Below are 22,818 nucleotides of genomic sequence, written 5' to 3' on the forward strand. Positions count from 1 at the left end.
CTTTCTGCAATATCAGGAAATATGGAGTCAGCAAAATCCTGTAATTTGTAGTGTATGAAAACGTCCCTTTAGGGTCTGACCCCCGAGACCGATAGAAAAAAGGTGATCGGTGAAATAAAGCATGTGATATAAGAAATTATAACGGAACCCGCGGTGTAATATAGAGGCGCACGGCGGTGAAGAAGGATTACTGCCCGGATTACAAATGGCCGCCGAACGACGTTGTCGCAGTCACGTGGTGCGGGCTCGCTGCTGATGACGTCAGAGGCTTGCCGCATATACGCGAAGAATAGAACGAAGCTGCTGATAGGCGGAGGCTGGCAGGGGGCGTGGTTTAGGGAGAAGCTGATTGGTTGCTGGCCGTAAGGGCGTCAGCGAGCGGGTTATGGTGTGTCGTCGTAGTAGGTAGGAGCTGGGAGGTGCTGCGGGTGAGGGGCGCTGTGACTCCTGTACACACCAGAGCTCATGTCGCACCGGAGCCGCCGCTGCTCTCCCTGAATCAGTCCCGGGGGCCAAACGCTAAGTGCACACAGCGCTATGAGGTGAGGGGCCCGGCGGGGGACTGCAGGCTGACCCGAAAAGGGGGTGCACTCATTCATAGGAGGAGGAGGAATTAACCGCCTGATATCATTTCCAGATGAGGCGATGAAATGGTTAACAGGCAGGGTGGCATCCATGATAGCAGTGACACCCGATGGGGTGTTGTTACAGGGCACAGCCCACAGGGGGCGCCAGTGAGTGCTGGGAGGTGTGGGGGGGGTCGGTAATCCTCACACATTACTATTACATACTATATATTTGTGTTGCTACTGGAGACGGACACTGTCTGTGATGTCATTGCCTGCGCCGGTGATGTCATCAATGAGCTGATGGATGAGCTTATGTCATTAGAATGGTGTCTGTTATTTCCGTTGGATGGCGGCGGCGCTCGCCGTGGGACGTTGGCTGTCACTTTCGCCGTGATGCCACTCATGACTGTGACGATGAACTATGTCATTTTTTTGACCATTGTTGTCTGCGCATCGCTAAAATCTCTGACTTGTTTAGTTTCATCCATTTCTTTTGTGTGTTATTCTTGTTGCTGACGGATGTGATATCACCTCTGCGCCTGTGACGTCACCTCTGCGTCTGTGATGTCATCTCTGCGCCAATGACGTCACCTCTGCATCTGTGATGTCATCTCTGGGCTGCCAGCTGTCACTCGGTGACCGTATTTAGCGACTTGAAGTTTTCCATTTTGCTAATGGTTTTTGCGATTCAGATGAAATCCAGAATTTTTTAACTATTATAGTCCATGAATTGCTGAAATTAGTGACGGATCCCGAGTTTAATTTTATAAATTTATTTTTCTTGTTATTCCTGATGCTATTGTTGACATATGGTGGATGTGATGTCATATCTGCGTCTGGTGATGTCATCTCCACATCTGTAGGGATTGATGAGCTGATATGCGTCCATCGGATTCCACCACATATTACTTTGCGGACACACAATGGATCCCAATATAGTCAGTGGGATCCATCGGGCACTTTTAGCTGTCCGTTGTTCTGGTCCTGCAACACATTCTGGGGTCAAAGCGTAAAACGTCTAACAAGTGAATGATCTGAGGGCAGATGTCATTAAAGGGGAACTCTCACTGCCTGCCATATCCATGTTCTACATGAAGTAAAAATTCTGGAGCATCTATATGTTGTAAGTCGTTCCTCTGTTATTCCTCCTGGAAATGTAGAAATAAATCGACACCTGGGCCTGATGAGTTGGGGGCGTGTCCCTGCGCTGTCGGATATTGTCCAATCACTGTAGAGACACGCCCCTTAGCATAGGGGGAATGATAACACCTCCTGGTAACATCCATTATACATTTCCAGGAGGATTAACAGAAGACCAGTACAATATAGAAGAGGCTCTGAATTTGTGGTTTATGAGCAATACAATGATTTCCGTTCCGGGGGTTCCCAAACCCCAAAACAGATGTGAATCGGGCCTGAGCCCCCAGAGGATTGTGTAGAAGTTGTGAGGAGCAGACGGGGGATATCTCTGTAGTTCCCAGACTATATTTGGTCCAGACACCGGAGACTTGTTGCTTCATAGTGATTTATGAGTCCCTGCCGCCCTGTGGCTCACATGTATATTGTAGGATGTCTAGGCCTTTAGTGATCGATCACTGTCTGCAGTCTGGGCGCTGGGTGCATTATAGGGTCCCCGTTTTCCACCCTATATATCTATAGGCCTATGTGCACGCCGCCTCGGATCTGTGCGGGTTTTTACGTTTCTGGGAGGATTTTTTTTCTTTCACTGCTGCCAAGCTGAGATCATGAAACTGCTGCAGAATAGAAATACAAAGTTTTGTTAAGTTATTAAAGGGGGTTTCTGGCCCCAAATACATTTTTGGTAATAACACCTTCTCCCCAGGATAGGGCATCCATATGTAATCTGTGCAGGGTCTGACATCTGGCTGAGGTATAGATCTGCTGATCCCGCTGTCTCCGGGTGCCAGGCACTACAGCAGTGGACAAGGAGTAGAATGGCGGCTCCGCTCCGGTTATTCGCTGTTTCCAATTCCTGTTCTCTGTGCGAGGTTGATGTGCCCGGACCCCCCTCCAAATTCAGTCCCAAAGAGAACCCCTTTAACAAATCTTCTGACAATGATATGTGTCACCCCCTCCTTATTGTAGATTTGGAGTCTTTCGTCAGTGGTTTTTAACCTATGGTACGTGTAGTCACCATGGGCACGCTCAGTTTCTGTGAACCATTCTACTGACAATGGGGGCACCGAGGGGCCATTTTACTGACAATGGGGGCACCCAGGGGCCATTTTACTGACAATGGGGGCACCGAGGGGCCATTTTACTGACAATGGGGGCACCGAGGGGCCATTCTACTGACAATGGGGGCACCGAGGGGCCATTTTACTGACAATGGGGGCACCGAGGGGCCATTTTACTGACAATGGGGGCGCCGAGGGGCCATTCTACTGACAATGGGGGCGCCGAGGGGCCATTCTACTGACAATGGGGGCGCCGAGGGGCCATTCTACCGAGAATGGGGGCGCCGAGGGGCCATTCTACCGAGAATGGGGGCGCCGAGGGGCCATTCTACCGAGAATGGGGGCGCCGAGGGGCCATTCTACCGAGAATGGGGGCGCCGAGGGGCCATTCTACCGAGAATGGGGGCGCCGAGGGGCCATTCTACCGAGAATGGGGGCGCCGAGGGGCCATTCTACCGAGAATGGGGGCGCCGAGGGGCCATTCTACCGAGAATGGGGGCGCCGAGGGGCCATTCTACCGAGAATGGGGGCGCCGAGGGGCCATTCTACCGAGAATGGGGGCGCCGAGGGGCCATTCTACCGAGAATGGGGGCGCCGAGGGGCCATTCTACCGAGAATGGGGGCGCCGAGGGGCCATTCTACCGAGAATGGGGGCGCCGAGGGGCCATTCTACCGAGAATGGGGGCGCCGAGGGGCCATTCTACCGAGAATGGGGGCGCCGAGGGGCCATTCTACCGAGAATGGGGGCGCCGAGGGGCCATTCTACCGAGAATGGGGGCGCCGAGGGGCCATTCTACCGAGAATGGGGGCGCCGAGGGGCCATTCTACCGAGAATGGGGGCGCCGAGGGGCCATTCTACCGAGAATGGGGGCGCCGAGGGGCCATTCTACCGAGAATGGGGGCACTGGTCTGTGCCCTGGACACAGAGCTGCAAAAACTATGGCTGTGTGTATAGGCCCATAGAAAATGTTGGGACCGTATATTATCCGCAACTAAAAATAACTGCAGTGGTGTGCACGAGGCCTTAGGAGGAAGCAGGAAATCTGACAAGTTACTGTTTCCCTTGTTACTCCTCCTGAAAATGTCAGTAAACTGATAGCGGCCTTTTACCATTTCCCTTATTATGCTGACTTTGTCCAGTCAGCATAACTGGCACCAGATTCTGCTGTGTGAACGTACCCTAAAGCTGAGGCCGCATCATATACTCCCCATTTCTTTGGGGGCCACTGACTGATCCATTACCCAACTCTACTGATTCTCCTCCTAGTAGTGACACTGATGTCTATGGTGTCTGCTCCAGTGTTGAGCCAGCTGTCATTGTAGCCCCCCTGAATGTAGGCTGCTGGGTGTAAGTACCGTACCCGCTGAGTAATCGCATATCATCTGTTCTGTATTGACAAGGTCCTGACACATCACAGCGCCGTACATTTGTATAGTGGCTGTATTTGGTATTGCAGTTCAGCCCCATTCACTCGACTGAGACTGAGGTGCAAACAGGCCATGTGACTAGAGATGAGGGAGTACTGTTCGGATCAGCTGATCCGAACAGCACGCTCCATAGAAATGAATGGATGCACCTGGTACTTCCGCTTTGACGGTGGCCGGCCGCTTAACCCCCCCGCGTGCCGGCTACGTCCATTCATTTCTATGCGAGCGGGCTGTTCGGATCGGCTGATCCCAACAGTACTCGCTCATCTCTACATGTGACCAATGTACACGACATCACATGACCTGTGAAGTAGAAGCTCTGCAGATCCATTTGGGTGTGGGGTGTGGGTGTTGGCTCGGATGGCCTTATAATATGGCTACTTGGGTCACTAGACTTCTGATCCATAAAGACCTTTGTGCGGTTTAGTGTCTCTATTTTCCCTTTTAAAGGACTCGTATCAAGGACTAAACCAACAGGGATCAGACCTCCAACCATCTGTCGCTATAAGGCCGGCCATACATATTACATTGTCATCCCTCGACGTGGCTGCTGTCAGTCTGCCGTGTAGATGCCGTGACTGTTCGCTCATGGCCGACCAGCGGCAGACTAGTCACGCTGGAGATTTTGGTTGATTGTATGGCTTCCCGTGGTGCAAGGAAACCCCTTTAATGTAGACAGTGGGATTGGACGGCATGAAGGTAATGTCTTAGGTAATGTTCTGGCCCTTCCTCAGGTTTAGGGGGATTCAGGGCACCGTCGTCAGAATGATGGACCCCCAACGAATCCTATTATAATTCATTGACGCCCACAAAGCATCACGGCTTCTATTACAAAATGAACAGTGTGTGAACAGAGCTTAATCCTGTTCCGTTCTGTTTAGCCATCGCAGTAAGTGATGAGTATAAAACCTTTGTAGTGTTTTGGTCGCACTTGCCATAGACGTGAGATTGTTCAGGGTGTGGGTGTGAAGGGTCTGTACACACTAGGCCTATACCTTGCGTCAGTCTATAGGACGACTAAGGGGGTCACGGTGCCTATGGCAAATCTTATACTTGTATACTAGAGGGGGTTACACCAGGACTCCTGCCCCCAGTATACAGTTTGATGTGCTGGAGATCCGCAGGAATCGGGTTAATCCGCCGGCTTTTAATAAGTGACTTGCTACTTGGCGTTACGATAACCTCGTTCACGTGCGTTGGCGGCGGTGGAACATTAGCAGAATCTGCTTCAAGTGCTGAAAGTGTGAAGAGCCCTGACTGCAGACTACTGTGTAATATTTGGGGTGAGGGGTGAAGGCCTAGAAGGCCATGGGGCACCTCCAGGGGTAACCTGTGTTCTTGTAGTTCTGCAGGGAGGACAATATGGCTGCCGCTGTGTTGGGGCGGACAGTATGGCCACCTCTGCTTTTAGGCAACACTGTCGTAGACGTTTTGTCACAGGTGAACCGTGCTATGACACAGAGCTGATCACAGTGGGTGGTCCTGATCCCGGGACCCCCGACGATGAGCCAGGATAAGTAGTGGGTGTTATTTGAGCATCCGTTGGAGTCAGTGGGCATCTTCATAGTACGTGGACGTACCGGACCACCAAGCAGCAGAGTCCTCCAGCTAATAAGAGGAGTGGGGTATGGTCGCCTCGGACATGGAGCAGCTTCCATTGATTTGTGGTTTGTAAGGTTCCTTGTGTCCCTTGGCTGAACCAGGGTGTGTGAGTAACGCCCGCTCTGGGTGTGATGACTTGTTCACTAGTTTACGGTCACGTTCTTTGTATGCTGTGGTTGTGGACTGCTGCCGGGTTATAGTTTTAGTGCCCCTCACTAGTACTGTGTATACTTAAAGAGGTTGTCCACCTCTATTCATTGATCAGTGTCAGCGAGCTTTACATGGCATTAAAGACTTGTCAGGGTGATTTTGGGACACTAAACCACCCACAGGTCCTTTAGGGGCGAGGGTTTACTGTCTCAAACAGCCCTACTTTAATGCTGTCTGTGTTCCTGGCTCCTGTACTTCCAGCCCGGTTCTTCAGCGAAGACATGAGCACACCCAGCCTTAGTGCGCAAGCGCATGCGTCGAGCCTCGTGCTCATGCTCAGTGAAGCCAGGGTTTAAGAACTGCGCAGGCCTCAGGGGTACTGAGGCGACTGCTCTCTACTCTATATTGGACACTAAACCCTTGGCCTATAAGTACTGTGAGTAGTTTAAAGGGATCCTATCATTCAGACGACATTTTTCTAAGTACCATGTCGGAATAGCCTTAAGAAAGGCTATTCGTCTCCTACCTTTTGTCGTCTTCTCCACGCCGCCGTTCGCCTACAATCCTGGTTTCTCTCAGTATGCAAATGAGCTCTCTCGCAGCACTGGGGGCGGGCCCCAGTGCTCAGACAGCACTGGGGTGGCCCCAATACTGCGAGAGAACTCTCTCCAGCACTGCCTCCATCTTCGTCAGGAACGGCCTCTTCATTCTCTTCTTCCGGCAGTGTCTTCTTACTTCTAGGCCTCGGGCAGAGCAGACTGCGCATGCCCACAGACCCCGAGAAAATGGCCGCTTACAATATTATGCAAGTGGCCATTTTCTCGGGGCCTGTGGGCATGCGCAATCTGCTCTGCCGGAGGCCTTAGAAGTTACAAGTCACCGCCGGAAGAAGAGGCTGAAGAGGACGCTGCTGACGAAGATGGAGGTGGCGCTGGAGAGAGTTCTCTCGCAGCATTGGGGATGCCCCCAGTGCTGTTTGAGTGCTGGGGCCCGCCCCCAGTGCTGCGAGAGAGCTCATTTGCATACCAAGAGAAACCAGGATGTAGGCGAATGGCGGCGCGGAGAAGACGACGAAAGGTAAGAGACTAATAGCCTTTCTTAAGGCTATTCCGACGTGGTACTTAGAAAAAAATCCGTCTGAATGATAGGATCCCTTTAATGTCCCAAATCAACCTGACAGGTTCCCTTGCACAATGCAGTATAACAGTGTACTTAGTATGGTGCCACCTAGTGTAAAAAGTGTATAGGAATGTACACGTCCACCTGTTAAGTACTGGTAAATCTGATAGGTCTGCAGTATCCAACTTTCCTGGGTCCTGGGCAACCTCTCTAAGCTAACTGAAGTGTCTTAGGACTAGTTCACACGGTGAAAGAGGGGATGGGTTTTGGCATGGAATCCTCCTCAAAATCCGCCCCCTCACAATAGAGGTCTATGTCAAACGCTAGCGTTCTTTTTTCCGCTAGTGGTTTGTTACCGCTCATGGAAAAAAGAAGCGAGCTGCCCTTTCTTCAGGCGGATTTCGGGACAGCACGCTCCGGACTAGGCTCATTCATTTGGGCCTAATCCGGAGCGGAACGCCGCGATGGGATGCCGTGCACCGAACCAACATCACTGCTGGCTGGTGCTGGAGACCAGAAAGTGAAGGGTAGAGGAGATGCGAACCATTTTTTTTGTTGGCTATTGGACAGTGTGGTCTCTTATAGAGCAGGCAGTGCTCCTTGGGAAGCAGTATACAAATTAGCTTGTATCTAGGAGGGGATAGCTCCCTCTAGTGGATAGTTATTAGGTGCTTTTTCCATTTTTTATAGAGTTGTGGTCTCCAGCTCTTGCATAACTAGAACTCCCATTATGTCCATGAGGCTTCCAGGACCACAGGTTGGAGACCATTGTTCTAAAGCATGGGGGACCCCACATGTGGCTACCGCAGATGTCTCCATATGTGTGGCCAGCTTGGACGATGAACACACAGGACATAGACAGTCACAAATCACATGCTCTGTGTGAATCAGCGCCGAGCCCTGTCCTGTCACATGCAGATATCGACTCCCTTGTCACTTATGACTACTTTGCTTCCGAAATTGTCTGTAAACAGTCACAGACCTAGATAGTCGTGACCTGTATAGGAAACATGATGACTTATTACTGCCTATCTTATCAGTGGCATGATACCTGTCTTGAGTCCTGGCTGAATTGGCGATAGGCGCTGTAGACCTCTAGGAAAGTAATTGTTTTACAACACCTGCACCTCGTCCTTAAAGGGACATTAACCCTAATAAAATACTTCTAGCGCACTTCCAATGGTAAAACTACTATCTATAAAAGGAACTTTGTAAGATATCTTATTAAGGAAATCTGTTTACTTATTACGCTGCTCTCCTCCTCCTCCGAATATCTATACTCGAGCAGTTCATACATAGAAGTCTATGGAGAGGGGAGATGTATCTATAGGTTGATTTATTATTCTCTCCTTTAGTGTCTCCTTCCTGACTGACAGCACAACAGTTTGGCACCTTCAGTTATTTGGGTGTCTCCTCCCCTCTCCCCTTACCCTCTCCATAGACGTCTATGTAAAAAGTAACTCAGCCTGATAAGTGGAGAAGGAAACAGATTTCTTCAATAAGTTCTATTACAGTTTCTTCTATTCCCCTGCACTATTCAGTTGGTACACTTTAAGGCCCTTGCACACGGGCCGATGATGGGGATACTTGTTTAGGGTGCATTCACACTACGGATACGGTGACTGATTCTGAACGTGAAAACACGTTCAGAATCAGCGTGTATAAAGTAGATCCCATTCATTTCAATGGGAGCTGGCATACGAGCGCTCCCCATTGAAATGAATGGGCTACTTTTTTCTCTACGAGCACTCCCATTGCAGTGAATGGGAAGCGCTCGCGTGTACGGCTCACTCGGCTCATTCCGAGCCGTACACGCGAGCGCTTCCCATTCACTTCAATGGGAGTGCTCGTAGAGAAAAAAGTAGCCCATTCATTTCAATGGGGAGCGCTCGTATGCCGGCTCCCATTGAAATGAATGGGATCTACTTTATACACGCTGCTTCTGAACGTGTTTTCACGTTCAGAATCAGTCACCGTATCTGTAGTGTGAATGGGCCCTTAGTTGATCATTGCTGTGTATAAACAACCTCCATTTACAAGACTCCATTAGATGAGTATACCCCTTGCAGTCTGTATGGCTCTATGTAATCGGTGGTGGTCCAAAGCGCTCACGAGCATTGTACTGATGATATCATGTTCATCGGTCACATGGTGCAGCAGCAGCTCAGTCCTATTCAAGTAATGGGGCTGAGCTACGATACCAAGCACAACCCCGACACCATTTACGGCACTGCACTCGTATTCTATGATAAGGTCGCAGCTCTCGCCTCGTCTCTTTAACCATCTGATCCTGATCCTCATGTTAGGTCATCGATATAGAAGTGCTGTGGGAAGAAGAGCAGGAGCTTTGGACAGATACGCTTTATTAGGTACCGTATTTTTTGGACTATAAGACGCACTGGACCATAAGACGCACCTAGGTTTTAGAGGAGGAAAATAGGGAAAAAAATTTTTGAAGCAAAAACTGGTAAAATATTTAATATATGGGAGTTGTAGTTTTGCAACAGCTGCAAGGCCACATTGACAGGTGACCCTGCAGCTGTACGGGGATGCATAGAGCGTTTTTTTTTGCGGGGCCAGCTGTACTTTTTAGTTATACCATTTTGGGGGATATCTATTGCTTAGATCACCTTGTATTGAAAAAAAAAACAGGAGGTGATTTAGAACTTTTATTTATTTCATATTTTTAAAGCTTTTTTTTTTTTTTTTCTTACTATTTTATTCCCCCCCAGGGGCTTGAACCTGCGGTCACTTGATCGCAAGTCCCATAGACGGCAATACAACTGTATTGCCGTCTATGGGACATTCTGTCTATTAGTATTACGGCTGGTCATAGAGACCAGCCGCAATACTAATATATAGCAGTGACAGGCCGGGTAGCCTCATTAGGCTCTCGGCTGTCACCCGAACAGGTCGGCTCCTGCGATATCGCCGCGCAGGAGCCGGCCTGCAACTTTACAGGTACGGGGCCGGTGGGGACCGGCCCCGGGGGAGAAGGGGCCACGGATTCTGACCCGGCATCCGCTGTACTAGAGAGGCGGATGCCGGGGAGGGATAGACGCCGGGGCCTGAGACATCGCTACGATCCTCTGCCCTGCATGAAGCCAGCGGCGGGGGCACGGAGGAGCGGAATAGCATCGCCCCTGCCGCTGCTGGCTTCATGTAGGGCAGAGGAGCGCAGCGATGTCTCAGGCCCCGGCACCTGTAATGGCGTCTATCACTTGCCGGCTTCCGCCTCTCTATTACAGCGGATGCCAGGCGCCACCTTCAGACTATAAGACGCACCCTTCTTTTCCCCAAAAATTTTGGGGAAAAAAAGTGCGTCTCATAGTCCGAAAAATACGGTATATATTTTTGGTTTCGTTGCTCCAGCACTGTGGCCCCTGGATTATGAGGACAGAGGACCCGCAGCGGCGCTCTCAGGGGAGGTATTCAGGGGGATTTGGGGTAAATGTGGAATCCATGAGTGTTAGTATGTAGCAGTGTGCGTAAGGCCATTGTGTCCGTGTTGTGTAATCATTAGTTAATGCTGTCTGGAAGGGACGGCCCTCCATTGATGGTTAAATAAGGGGCAGCGGGAAGTTGGCACGGACTGAATGCAAAGGAGGTAGCATGGTAGGCGATGGGGAGAGAATTCAAATGGAAATTGGGCAGAAAGGAGCCTGTTCCAAGCCAAGACCGAGGGGTGACGAAATGCACCGACGGGGCACAACGTGAACTCTGTGAGTCATTTGGATGGGACTCGCTCCCTACTGCTGTGTTGTGGTAATTAAAGATTACTAATGGTGGACGGGGAACTGATAAAGAGACCATCCCTGGGGTGAACCCGAAAATATTTCCAGCAGGCAGTGCAGGGGACGAGGTGACCCGCTGCTCCATAAATCCTCCCCAATACTTTTGTGCTTTGAACTGATGCCTTTACATTCAGCCCCCATGTCTGACTACTTCTAAAGCTGGCCATACAATGACGACGGCTGCGGCAATTCCTCCTGACACCTCCATGAGCACTGCTACCACGTCACAGGCCATAGGTCATATGACATCACATTCATCGGTCATGTGGCCTGTTCACAGCTCAGCCCCATTCAAGTGAGCGGGACTGACCAAACACAGCCATTATATAAATGTAAGTCGCTGTGCAGACTCTTTAAACAGCTGGTCAGCGGAGGTCCTGGGTACAGGTCCCCTGCCAATCTAAATTTGATGACCAATCCTAAGGATAAGTTATCATTTGATGATTCTGGAAAACCCCTTTAATAATTTTCCATTCTCTTTGTGTAATGGGCCGGTACTGCTGTCGTTTAGTTTCGGGGCCCCTACGCAGAGCCTCTGACAAGTACTGACTGTGTTTGACCGTATCGTGTGTTCAGGTATTTGTCGCAGTGTGTGGATGTGTCAGCAAGTTGGGTACCGCTGGGATCTGTTGTTCGATGGTTTCCATTTTAAACAGAAGTCCTGGTGTAATTGTGAACATAGCCATAAATGCAGTCAGCGCGTGTGCAAGAAAGGTTCACTACTTGTATACTTCTAGCATCTGCCCGTGACGTCGTCTGCATGTTGTTGGCGTCGATGATCCGCCTAAATTCAGCAAATTGCTGCCGTCGATGGTTTGCCTGCTCCGGCAGCTCTTAAGCTGTCCTGCTGCTGAACTTGTTCCTCGCACTGTGCTTGTGATTGTTCCGGCATCTCAGCAGCTCACTGGGACACCATATAATGAGCATGTTGTTCGTGTTGATGATTGGCCTGTTCCAAGGTTTCGGCAGCTGGCAAGCTGGCCTGCTACTGAATTCGTTTCTCGCGCTGTGCCCGTGATTGTTCTGTCGCTGCAACGCCATATAATGAGAGTGTTGTTGGCGTTGATGATCCCAGTCAGCTCCGCTTGAGAACTCTGTGACTTCTGGCTATGTTCATAGCTCTCGTTGTTTGCTGGGAATCCATAAAATGAGCGTGTTGTTGGCGTTTATGATCCCCATCAGCTCTTCTTGAGGAGAACTCTGTGACTTCTGGCTCCTTCATAGCTTAATTCTGCAAAAAATTAGATTTTCTTTTTCCCCCGGCATGTTTAAAAGTCGTAAATTGCCAATTTGGATTAAAGGTGTTTTCCCATCCAGTGTGTCAGCACTGCCTGGAGCAGATCATATAATATGCAAATGCATGTACACAATCCACTGAAGGTTAGCTGAGTGTTTACACAGAGAGATAACAGACATGGCTTTATCAGCCTGCTGCCAACAGCAGTGTAATATAGTATGTGAACATAAATTCATAACAGTCGTGAAGCCATGTCATTTACCGGGATAAAAAGTAGCCTATGTGTTAATCGAGGTTACAATCTATCTGTGTGCCAAATTTCATTCAAATCCGTTCAGCGGTTTTTGCGTGATTGAGGAACAAACATCGAAACACACAAACGTTCACATTTCTACTATTAGTAGGATGTATGTATAGGGCTGCAGCAAAGGAAACTGTAACAGATATGACATGTGAACAGCGCCTTAGACTCCACAAGTGCAAACTGGACCAAATGTGACAGATTTTCTCTTCTGTTGCTCTTAGAAAAGCTGGGTGATGAGCAAGGACTGTATATACGAGTGATCTATATACTCAGGGGCGTGTCCTCTACATGTGGATGAAATGATATAAGAGGAGTAAAGTCCTTGTACTAGATGAGGATTTAGGAGGTGGATTAGTTTTCGCTGCTGGCGGTCCCTCTGGGACGTGCGGACGTCTGTGCTGCCTCCACAGAGTTGCTGAATTCGCTCTTCTGGAGCTGTCCTTCTTCCTTTTCCTGTGAATGAGCTTGTTCTTGCATAACTCATTACCACGGAAAACTCTGAGTAATCCGTGAATTGGCACATTTGGCATCGGCCTCCTCTCTGCGCTGACTCCTGCACAATGAAAGGGAATCTGCCGCCTCCGGGATGACTCCCATATTTTGCTCTGTTCCCATTTATCCCCTTGCGATGGACGTCTCATCATTAATGCAGCTTTTATTTTTTCTGTCTATTCAGAAGATCAAACGGCAGATGTGTGTGTGAACAGAGACTAAGCGGCTAACCTGTAGGACATTTTATGTAAGTTCTCTATTCTGCGGATATGGCCGAGGTCTCTTCGGTAGGAGGTGCGGTGAGACACTCAGGGCGTAGATGTCACGGGGATGGGATAAAACAGTGGAGCGCTGCAAATCCTTTGCCTAATGCACAAACCATTTATTTAGGATAAGACCCTAATATATGGCATCGGACCCCCTCCAGCACCCCCCAAAATGTATACACAGTAGACGTCAGATCTAGCTATAAATTATAGAATGCCAGATAGGTCTGTTAAACAAATTACCAGAATAAATGCCCCACTCGGATACAGACCCTAGGACCGGGCTCCCCCTGCTCCTATACAGACCCTAGGACCGGGCTCCCCCTGCTCCTATACAGACCCTAGGACCTGGCTCCCCCTGCTCCTATACAGACCCTAGGACCGGGCTCCCCCTGCTCCTATACAGACCCTAGGACCTGGCTCCCCCTGCTCCTATACAGACCCTAGGACCGGGCTCCCCCTGCTCCTATACAGACCCTAGGACCTGGCTCCCCCTGCTCCTATACAGACCCTAGGACCGGGCTCCCCCTGCTCCTATACAGACCCTAGGACCTGGCTCCCCCTGCTCCTATACAGACCCTAGGACCTGGCTCCCCCTGCTCCTATACAGACCCTAGGACCGGGCTCCCCCTGCTCCTATACAGACCCTAGGACCGGGCTCCCCCTGCTCCTATACAGACCCTAGGACCGGGCTCCCCCTGCTCCTATACAGACCCTAGGACCGGGCTCCCCCTGCTCCTATACAGACCCTAGGACCGGGCTCCCCCTGCTCCTATACAGACCCTAGGACCGGGCTCCCCCTGCTCCTATACAGACCCTCGGACCGGGCTCCCCCTGCTCCTATACAGACCCTCGGACCGGGCTCCCCCTGCTCCTATACAGACCCTAGGACTGGGCTCCCCCTGCTCCTATACAGACCCTTGCACTGGGCTCCCCCTACGTCTATACAGACCCTAGGACCGGGCTCCCCCTGCTCCTATACAGACCCTCGCACTGGGCTCCCCCCTACATCTATACAAACCCTCGCACTGGGCTCCCCCTGCTCCTATACAGACCCTCGCACTGGGCTCCCCCTGCTCCTATACAGACCCTCGCACTGGGCTCCCCCTGCTCCTATACAGACCCTCGCACTGGGCTCCCCCTGCTCCTATACAGACCCTAGGACCGGGCTCCCCCCTACGTCTATACAGACCCTTGCACTGGGCTCCCCCCTACGTCTATACAGACCCTCGCACCGGGCTCCCCCCTACGTCTATACAGACCCTCGCACCGGGCTCCCCCTGCTCCTATACAGACCCTTGCACTGGGCTCCCCCTACGTCTATACAGACCCTCGCACTGGGCTCCCCCTGCTCCTATACAGACCCTCGCACTGGGCTCCCCCTGCTCCTATACAGACCTTCGCACTGGGCTCCTCCCTACGTCTATATAAACCCTAGGACTGGGCTCCCCCCTACGTCTATACAGACCCTCGCACCGGGCTCCCCCCTATGTCTATACAGACCCTCGCACCGGGCTCCCCCCTATGTCTATACAGACCCTCGCACCGGGCTCCCCCCTATGTCTATACAGACTTTCCAAGCGGAATTCCCCCCCCCCCCTCCTCACAAATCTATATAGAGGCAGATCTAAATGTAAATTATATATATAAATTGTGAAAAAACCCTCCACCACTCCCATCCATATACGGAACGTCCTTCTCCTCTACCCATATGCAGACCCCCAGACAAGATTTTTCCTTCTATACAGACCCCTTGTCCAGACTCCCTTTTATATTTATACAGACCACCAGACGTGGCTCCCATTCCACCTGTACAGACCAGACTCCCTACCATATATACAAACCTCTGGACCAGTCCTCTTCTCTGTACCCTCTACCAGGCTCCCCTGTCTTCTATACAGACCCTAGACTAGGTTCTCCTACCATCTATACAAACATTACCTACATGGCGCTGACCAAATTTACAACAATAGGGTAAGTTCACACGACAGAGGGGACTTCACTTAAATTCTCCTGTCCCTGATCCCTTTACTCCTGGGTACAGTACACAATGTCCTGATGCAGCGGACGGGATCAGGACGGGGTTTGCAGAGGCGTCGAGCAGTTATAAGGCCCCCCCCCCCCCCCATGCTCTGGGAATTTGGCCCCTCTTCGGAGATTCCTGCTTTGAGACTGTTCAGTGTGAGACATTATAGCGACGCCGCTCATGGACAGTCGTGATGGTACCTGTGTTTATATCAAAGGCCTGTGTTGCGCCGCTGTATATGTAGCGGGCGCCAGGGCATCCTTCTGCTTATATACACCTGAAATATGACTGTACACAAAATGGGCCAGGGCCAAAATAAAATAAGACTGTGAAGATCAGACTGAGCCCTGTATACATGTCTGTGCAGGACGGAGGTCATATCTGCGACCAGTCCACATCTTACACGTGACTCGCCTCTGCTGATGATAATACGCCGGGTGTCCATTGTAATCTGTGTGTTAAGTTCACACATTCCTATGCAATGATGGGGAGATTGTCGTCTTTCTGGTTTGTGATTAAATCTTTTGTTATGTCAGATCTTACTCTACATATAGTTCACGTAGTTCATGATAAAAAAAACACGTATTCATGGCGCCACGCCAGTGCCCGGAGGAAAGGTGAGGGTGCAGTGATGGGCACGGCCATTTTCCACGCAGGAATTCACCGATAAAAAATACTTGTGTATACCTGGAGGCAAAATACAGATGTAGCAGAGTTAAAGGGGTTGTCCCATAATGGATATGTCCCCTGTCCTATGGATAGGGGAAAAGTGTCCCAATTTCTCGGGGGTGATTGCCAAGTCTCCGGAAGTCTACCCCTAAGGCCTCCGTGTGAGTGCCAGTGCACATACGTGACATCACGCTTCAGAAGTTCGGGGTTAACTCTGTGACTAATGTATGTCACAGACCAGACTAGATCTTTCTCGCTCATCGACCCCCCCATGTCCTTAGGATAGGTCGCCACAAATCGTATGGTGAATGAGCAGCATGGTGTAAACATTACCAGGTCTTGAAGAAGCTGATCAGTGGGGGTTCCAGCTATCGATTTCCCCCCCAGAACTAATGTTGATGGTGTATCGTAAAGATAAGCCATCGATAGTAGAAAACAGATAACTGCTTTAATATTCTATTTTCCTCCTTGTCTACACACAGACTGTTGGTTTACATAGGCTCTATCTCCAGTTCACACACAGAAGTCTATGGAGAGGGGAGGAGGCTGTTCATGTTTTATTGCCTCATTCTCTGCAATACTAGAGCAGTATCTTGATATAGCGATGTAGCAGTTGCAGCTATTGGTATGCCCTTTCCAGCAGTCTCCCCCTCCCCTCTCCATAGACTTCTATATGTAAAAAGTAACTGCTAGATAAGTTGAGGAGGAAACCTTCTAATATTAGATATGTTACAAAGTTACTTCTACTCACCTGTACTATCCATTTATGAAAAGTTGTATAATTGGAGGTTCACTTTAAATACCAGAGGACTCCTTTAACACAATAGAAACTATAAGCAGTATTGCAGGAAGGTGCTGTCTGCCATGGAGCATGGACCTGAGAGGCGCCATGGTCTCCATTGTTTGGAGAGCCGGACAGCTGAAACAACGGCGGACCCCATTGACTGTAATGGAATGCTCCGTAAAATGGTGGAGAAAATAAGTCCTCCATGACATTGTTTGATACTCTTTCATGCAAAAATGGTTGAACGGATTTGAATGAAATTCGGCACATAGATAGATTGTAATCTCGATTAAAATATAAGCTACTTTTTATCCCGGTAAATGACATGCCTTCACGACTGTTATGAATTTATGTTCACATACTATATTATACTGCTCCTGCAGCAGCTTATCTCAGCTTCTGATAAAGCCAGGTCTGTTATTTGTCTGTGTAAACACTCAGCTAACACTGATTTTGTACAAACATTTGCATATTATCTGATCTGCTCCAGGCAGTGCAGACAAACTGACATGGGCAAACACCTTTAATCCAAATTGGCAGTTTGCCAATTTTAAACATGCCTGGAAAAAGGAAATCTATTTTGTTGCAAACAATAAGGGCTATGAAGGAGCCAGAAGTTACAGAGCTCTCCACAAGCGGAGCTGAGGGGGATCATCGGCCCCAACAACACACTCATTATATCGCTTCCCAGCAAGCTACTGAGATGCCGGAACAATCACAGGCACGGTGTGAGGAACAAGTTCAGCAGCAGGACAGTGCCGGAGCAGGCAAACCATCGATGGCAGCAATTTGCTGAATATAGGTGGGGTATCGACGCCAACAACTCGCAGACGGAGTAACGGGCAGAGTCTATATAGTGTATATGCTTAGTAGTATCACAGGAAGGTCCATGTGCTATACAGTACACTGCCTCTGCAGGCTACACAGGCCTGTGCTAGGTTATAATCCCGCAAGACCAGGGGGAAAAGAGCAGAAATTAGAAAGTTATCTTCTATCTGTTTATATGTAGAGATGCTTTATGGAGACCTGAGATGCTTAAGCTTCCTGGGACTTGTAGTTCTACAGCCTGAGACCATAGAGGACTCTCATTTTGACTCTTTTGAAGCTTTTTGTGAACTTTTCTTTCCATCTGCTCTGTGTCCTCCTCTCTCCTGCTGCTTTACCCTTTAAATACCTGACCCGGGACTTGTGGCCCCTCTCTGGCCTGCCCGGACACCCACATGTGAAATGTTTGCTTTCGGATCCATGGGAGAGGCAGCAGCTGTGTTTACTCTTAGATGCTTCGGCCCTGGCAAATGGATTTCTCCGTCACCACTGGGAACGCTCCTCGAGACGTGAAGTCAGGGTAACTCAGAGATGTGATGGGAATTGGCTACGAGCGCGCCATGAAATCCTCGTTCCCGCTGACTCTTTGGTTTCTGCATCTTTACAGGATCCAAAGACCAAGCAGGCCAAGTTTGCATCAATTTGCATCCCATATAAATGAAGGTGGACGGATGCGACTATTCTAGTAGGTCAGGTCTGTTATGTCACATTGCCAGGAGGAATAAAAGAGGAATTACATAATAAAGATTATTAAGAAAAGACCTAATACAAGTATTTGCTGGAATAGACATGTCAGGGGAGTGGACAGGTCCTCTCTGAGCTTATGTAACATGTCCCGACTTGGATATGAGAACTGACTTTTATTTTTTCCGCTCGCCCTGAATCTTGTCTTTTACATGATGGAGAACATACATGTCAAACGGGATATCCAGTTTCGAAAAAATTGCTGGTCTATTTTTAAGGGCCATCAATATTGGATGTGCAGGGGGGTAACACCCAGGACCCCCACAGATCAGCTGCACAATGTAATGTTACATGCCACAAGCTGTGCTGCTCACTCACCAAACACAGAGGTTCTGCCCCATATTCTTCAATGTACCTATACCCGACACTTTGTACGGTGAGTGACCAGTGCAGTACCTAAACCTGCCAGCATCTGCACTGTCCTGGTACTGCTGATCTGCGGTGGTCCCGGGTGTCAGACCTATATTATTGGGGCTCAGTGGGTAGCACTGCAGTCTTGCTGTGCTGGAGTCCTGGGTTTGAATCCCGCCAGGAACAACATCTGCAAGAAGTTTGTATGTTCTCCCCTTGTTTGCGTAGATTTCCTCCCATTCTACAAGGACATACTGATAGGGGGGAAAAAAAAGTACATGGTGATCCCTATATGGGATCAAAAAAATAAATAAAAAATCCTATATTTATTTATGTTTCTTGCATAGCACCAACATATTCCGCAGCACTGTACAAACTTTATCAGTCACCGTCCGGTATCAGGCTCGTAATCTAAATTCCCCGTCTGTACGTCTAAGGATATTGCCCAATATTGGTCACGTGAGTCTAGCGGGCACATTTAGTAAGGCCTGAATGGAGAAGTTGAGGTTTCGTAGATTACAACACGTAAACCACATTTCCCTTGAGGTTACTGAGGTTAGTAACATTTTACATTTTTTTTTGCCAATGAGCAAATTTTATGCTCTGATGACTTGAGTCGGTCAGGGTGGGGGCAATAAAACTGCATTGGATAAAATGGGAATTAGGCCAGGGCCCCACAGGCTGGAAACGCCGTGGTTGTTCCTGGAACGCTTTAGCGCTGCATTTCTGGCCCGTGGGGCCTTAGCCTTATATAGGAAGCTCTTATACTTCTCTGCACTAGTCAATCCGTCCCTGGCTTTGGCATAAAAAATGCAGCAAAATCTGCAACAAATAAAACAGCTTTTTCAACGCAGGGTCTCAGCCTAAGGCTTGGTGCTCATCTGCTCTGTTAGAGACTCCGTTGCAACGTCCACCTGAAAATTTGCGGAGGAAAAAAGTCCTGCACCAAATCTGAGATATATGAAATACTAGCTTCTGCCCACGACTTCGTCTGCGTGTTGTTGGCGTCGATTATCCGCCTATATTAAGCAAATTGTTTCCGTCGCCAGGCTCTGGCATTTCGGCAGCTCTTAAGCTGTCCTGCTGCTGACCTTGTTCCTCACACCGTTCCTGTGATTGTTCCGGCATCTCAACAGCTCATTGGAATGTCATATAATGAGCATGTTGTTGGTGTTGTTGATCCGCTTACTCCGGCATTTCGACAGCTGTCAAGCGGTCCTGCTGTTGAACTCATTCCTTGTGCTGTGCCCATGATTGTTCCGGTATGTCAGCAGCTCGCTGGGACGCCATATAATGAGTGTGTTGTTGGTGTCGATGATCCCCCTCACCTCCACTTGAGGAGAGCTCTGTGACTTCTGGCTCCTTCATAGCTCTGGTTGTTTGCGACAAATTAGATTTTCTTTTTCCAGGCATGTTGAAAATTGGCAAACTGCCAATTTGGATTAAAGGTATTTTCCCATGTCAGTTTGTCTGCAGTGCCTAAAGCAGATCAGATAATATGCAAATGCATGAACACAAACCACTGATGATTAGCATGTGTTTACAAATAGAGATAACGGCCCTGGCTTTCTCAGAAGCTGAGATAAGAGCAGTGTAATATAGTATCCTATCCTTACTACTACTACTACTACTACTAATTAATAATATATAATAATAATAATAATAATGTGAAAGTTTGGATGTTTTATTTTATAGTTTGGATGTTTGTTCCTCAATCATGCAAAAACAGCTGAAAGGATTTGAATGAAATTCGGCACATAGATAGATTGTAACCTCGATTAAAACATAGGCTATTTTTTATCCCGGTGAATGACATGGCTTCACGGCTGTTATGAATTTATGTTCACATACTATATTAGTAGGATAGGATAGGATGTGCACTACAATACGGGTACCCATGTGTGTCATGACTGTGCTTGGCATTATGCGGAAGGTGTGACTGAAGTGTCTGACCTCAAGAGGGGGTTCACTTACTTTTGACCACATGGTGTTCCTAACATCTACGGTCTTAACAAGTCTGTCCTTGAAGCACAATAAAAGCCATGAAGCATCAAGGAATGCAGCACAAGTAATAGATCACCATCTTATTGTTCCTGAGCAGACACTTCTGAGGTTTTCAGTTAATTTTTAATCAGTAAAACAATGGACGCGACTCCGGCTCTTAAAGGGCTTGTCCACTTCAGACCAATACTGAGAGTCAAATGTTGTTATTGTATTTGCAATGAATAGTTCTGGAATTTTCCAGATTACTTTCTGTATTAATTCCTCGCAGTTTTCTAGATCTCTTCTTGCTGTCAGTGATTGTCCCAGTGGCTAAAAATCGGTCTGTGGTGGCGCGGTATGTACCGGTCCATGGTCGCGCGGTATGTACCGGTCCGCTACTGTAACGAGCTGTGTCACATTTACTGCCATGGATTGGTACGTATGACATGACCATGGACTGTAAAAACTGAAACTGTCAGACAAAAAATCCTTGCCATGTTGATTTCAGGATGGACACCATGACTGAACCTCCTATGGAGACTGTAGCAAATGTGATTTTAGCCATAGAATATGATTTTCTGCCAATGACCCCCCTCCCCTTCCTTTGTTTCCATTCATCTCCTGAAAGATCTCCGGTTTCTGTCAGTGAATGGAAGTATACTTGTTTGTATTTAAAATCCAAGAACCCGTGCCCATACTTCTCACAGCTGAGGATTCGCTGCAGTTGTATCCAGTCTGTGAGACTCCAGACCCATTGAATCCACTTAGTTCACACGGTGTTGGTGACGTCGTATTTTGGTCCTGATTTTGACGCGAGAAGCCGTGTTAGAATCAGGACCAAAATGAGCCTGCTGCGGATTCTGATAGCCGCTGCTTCCTGCTCCGGAGTAGGCGTAAATGAATGGGCCTAGTCCAGAGGGTGCTGCCGTGAGGCTGACGCCGGAGCTGAATCAACCGCGGAATCCGCCTGAAGAAAGGGCAGCTTGCTTCTTTTTTTTCCGTGAGCACGAACATACCGCTCATGGAAAAAAGGACGCTAGTGCTTTACATAAACCTCTATTGTGAGGGTGTCAAATTTTGAGGTGGATTCGGCATCAAAATCCGCCCCCCTCTTGCCCCGTGTGAACCAGCCCAAATAAACCCTCAAGGCAGGAGATGTATAAAGCTCACAGCGGATATTCACTGTACGTTATTGAAGCAGCGTCTCAGCTTTGCCAGGTTTTGTCCTTGTGCGTGTAATGTCTCTCATTTTTCGGATGTCCTTCCGTGAGGTGTTATTATTGGGGCTGGAGCTTTTCTATAGAGCACTGTGCACACATCTCACACATGGTGTCCTGGCATCTTCCCAGAGAATCCCTTTGTCACAGCTTCTCCTTTGTTCGGGCCTTTTCACGTTCGGTTCTTTTCTTGCTCTTTTGTAGAGTAAACTTTCCCTCGATTAGCTTCCCACATAATGGGAGACGAGGCGATGTGTTGTCTCTGGCAGGGACGGACTACATAGTGCTGGGATAAAGGCCGCTCCATCTGTAGAGACCCCGGGAGCTCCTCATAAGTCAGTCACTGGAGCATGGCCGCCGCTCAGGAGGACACTGACAGCAGTGACAAAATTATGGAGAAGACTTAAAGGGGTATTCCGGGAATTTCAAGTTATCCCCAGGTTGGGAGATGACTGAGCGCTGGAGATCCGACTGCTGGGACCCCCACCGTTTACAAGGGGGGCTCCCATATGTGAAATGTGCTGCCCATTCATGTCTATGGGATAGAGAGTAATGGAGCTTATCCTCGACCTGAGGCTCCAGTCATACTCTGCAACTGGGTCTCCTCATGATCGTGGGGATCTCATCTCGTATACCGCCACCTACCCGAAAGCTAGAAGTTAAATGTTGGTCTCTGACCACCACAAGTCCTCTTGTCCTTGGGCCTTGATACTTATTCCATTGGACCAGGGCAGAGGTATCATGTTGTCATCAGAATATTTTAGTAGTACAGCCTCAGGCTTTAGGCCTTTAGCTTGAAAGCATGAGATAGGACCGACGTTTACCGCGTCGCCCTGCAACTTTTTCATTAACGTTATGAATGGAATTGTTTCACATTAATGAAGTACGGTAATCTTTAGTCACGTGATGAGAGTTGTGGCAAAAGTCGCCGTGTAGCCCTTACGCTTTCTTGCACTGGGATTTTTGACGCGGAGCCGGCAACCTGTAATAATTGGCTCACGCTTCAGTCGAATTGGCTTCTTAAGTACATTACCAGGCAGGAAACCTGAAGACGTTTGTC

General features: G+C 48.9%; 1 protein-coding gene across 3 annotated transcripts in view; it reads left to right on the forward strand.

Moving 5' to 3' along the window:
- Positions 1–380: 380 nt before the first annotated feature.
- The window catches only part of ITSN1 (intersectin 1), an 87,636-nt gene continuing 65,198 nt past the window's right edge, over positions 381–22,818 (forward strand). For all 3 annotated transcript variants that reach the window (XM_075263429.1, XM_075263430.1, XM_075263431.1), the window contains exon 1: positions 381–542. The gene's annotated coding sequence lies outside the window, so the exon portion shown is untranslated. The remainder of the gene's footprint in view (positions 543–22,818) is intronic.

This window comes from Leptodactylus fuscus, chromosome 2, assembly GCF_031893055.1.
Source record: "Leptodactylus fuscus isolate aLepFus1 chromosome 2, aLepFus1.hap2, whole genome shotgun sequence".
NCBI lineage: Eukaryota > Metazoa > Chordata > Amphibia > Anura > Leptodactylidae > Leptodactylus > Leptodactylus fuscus.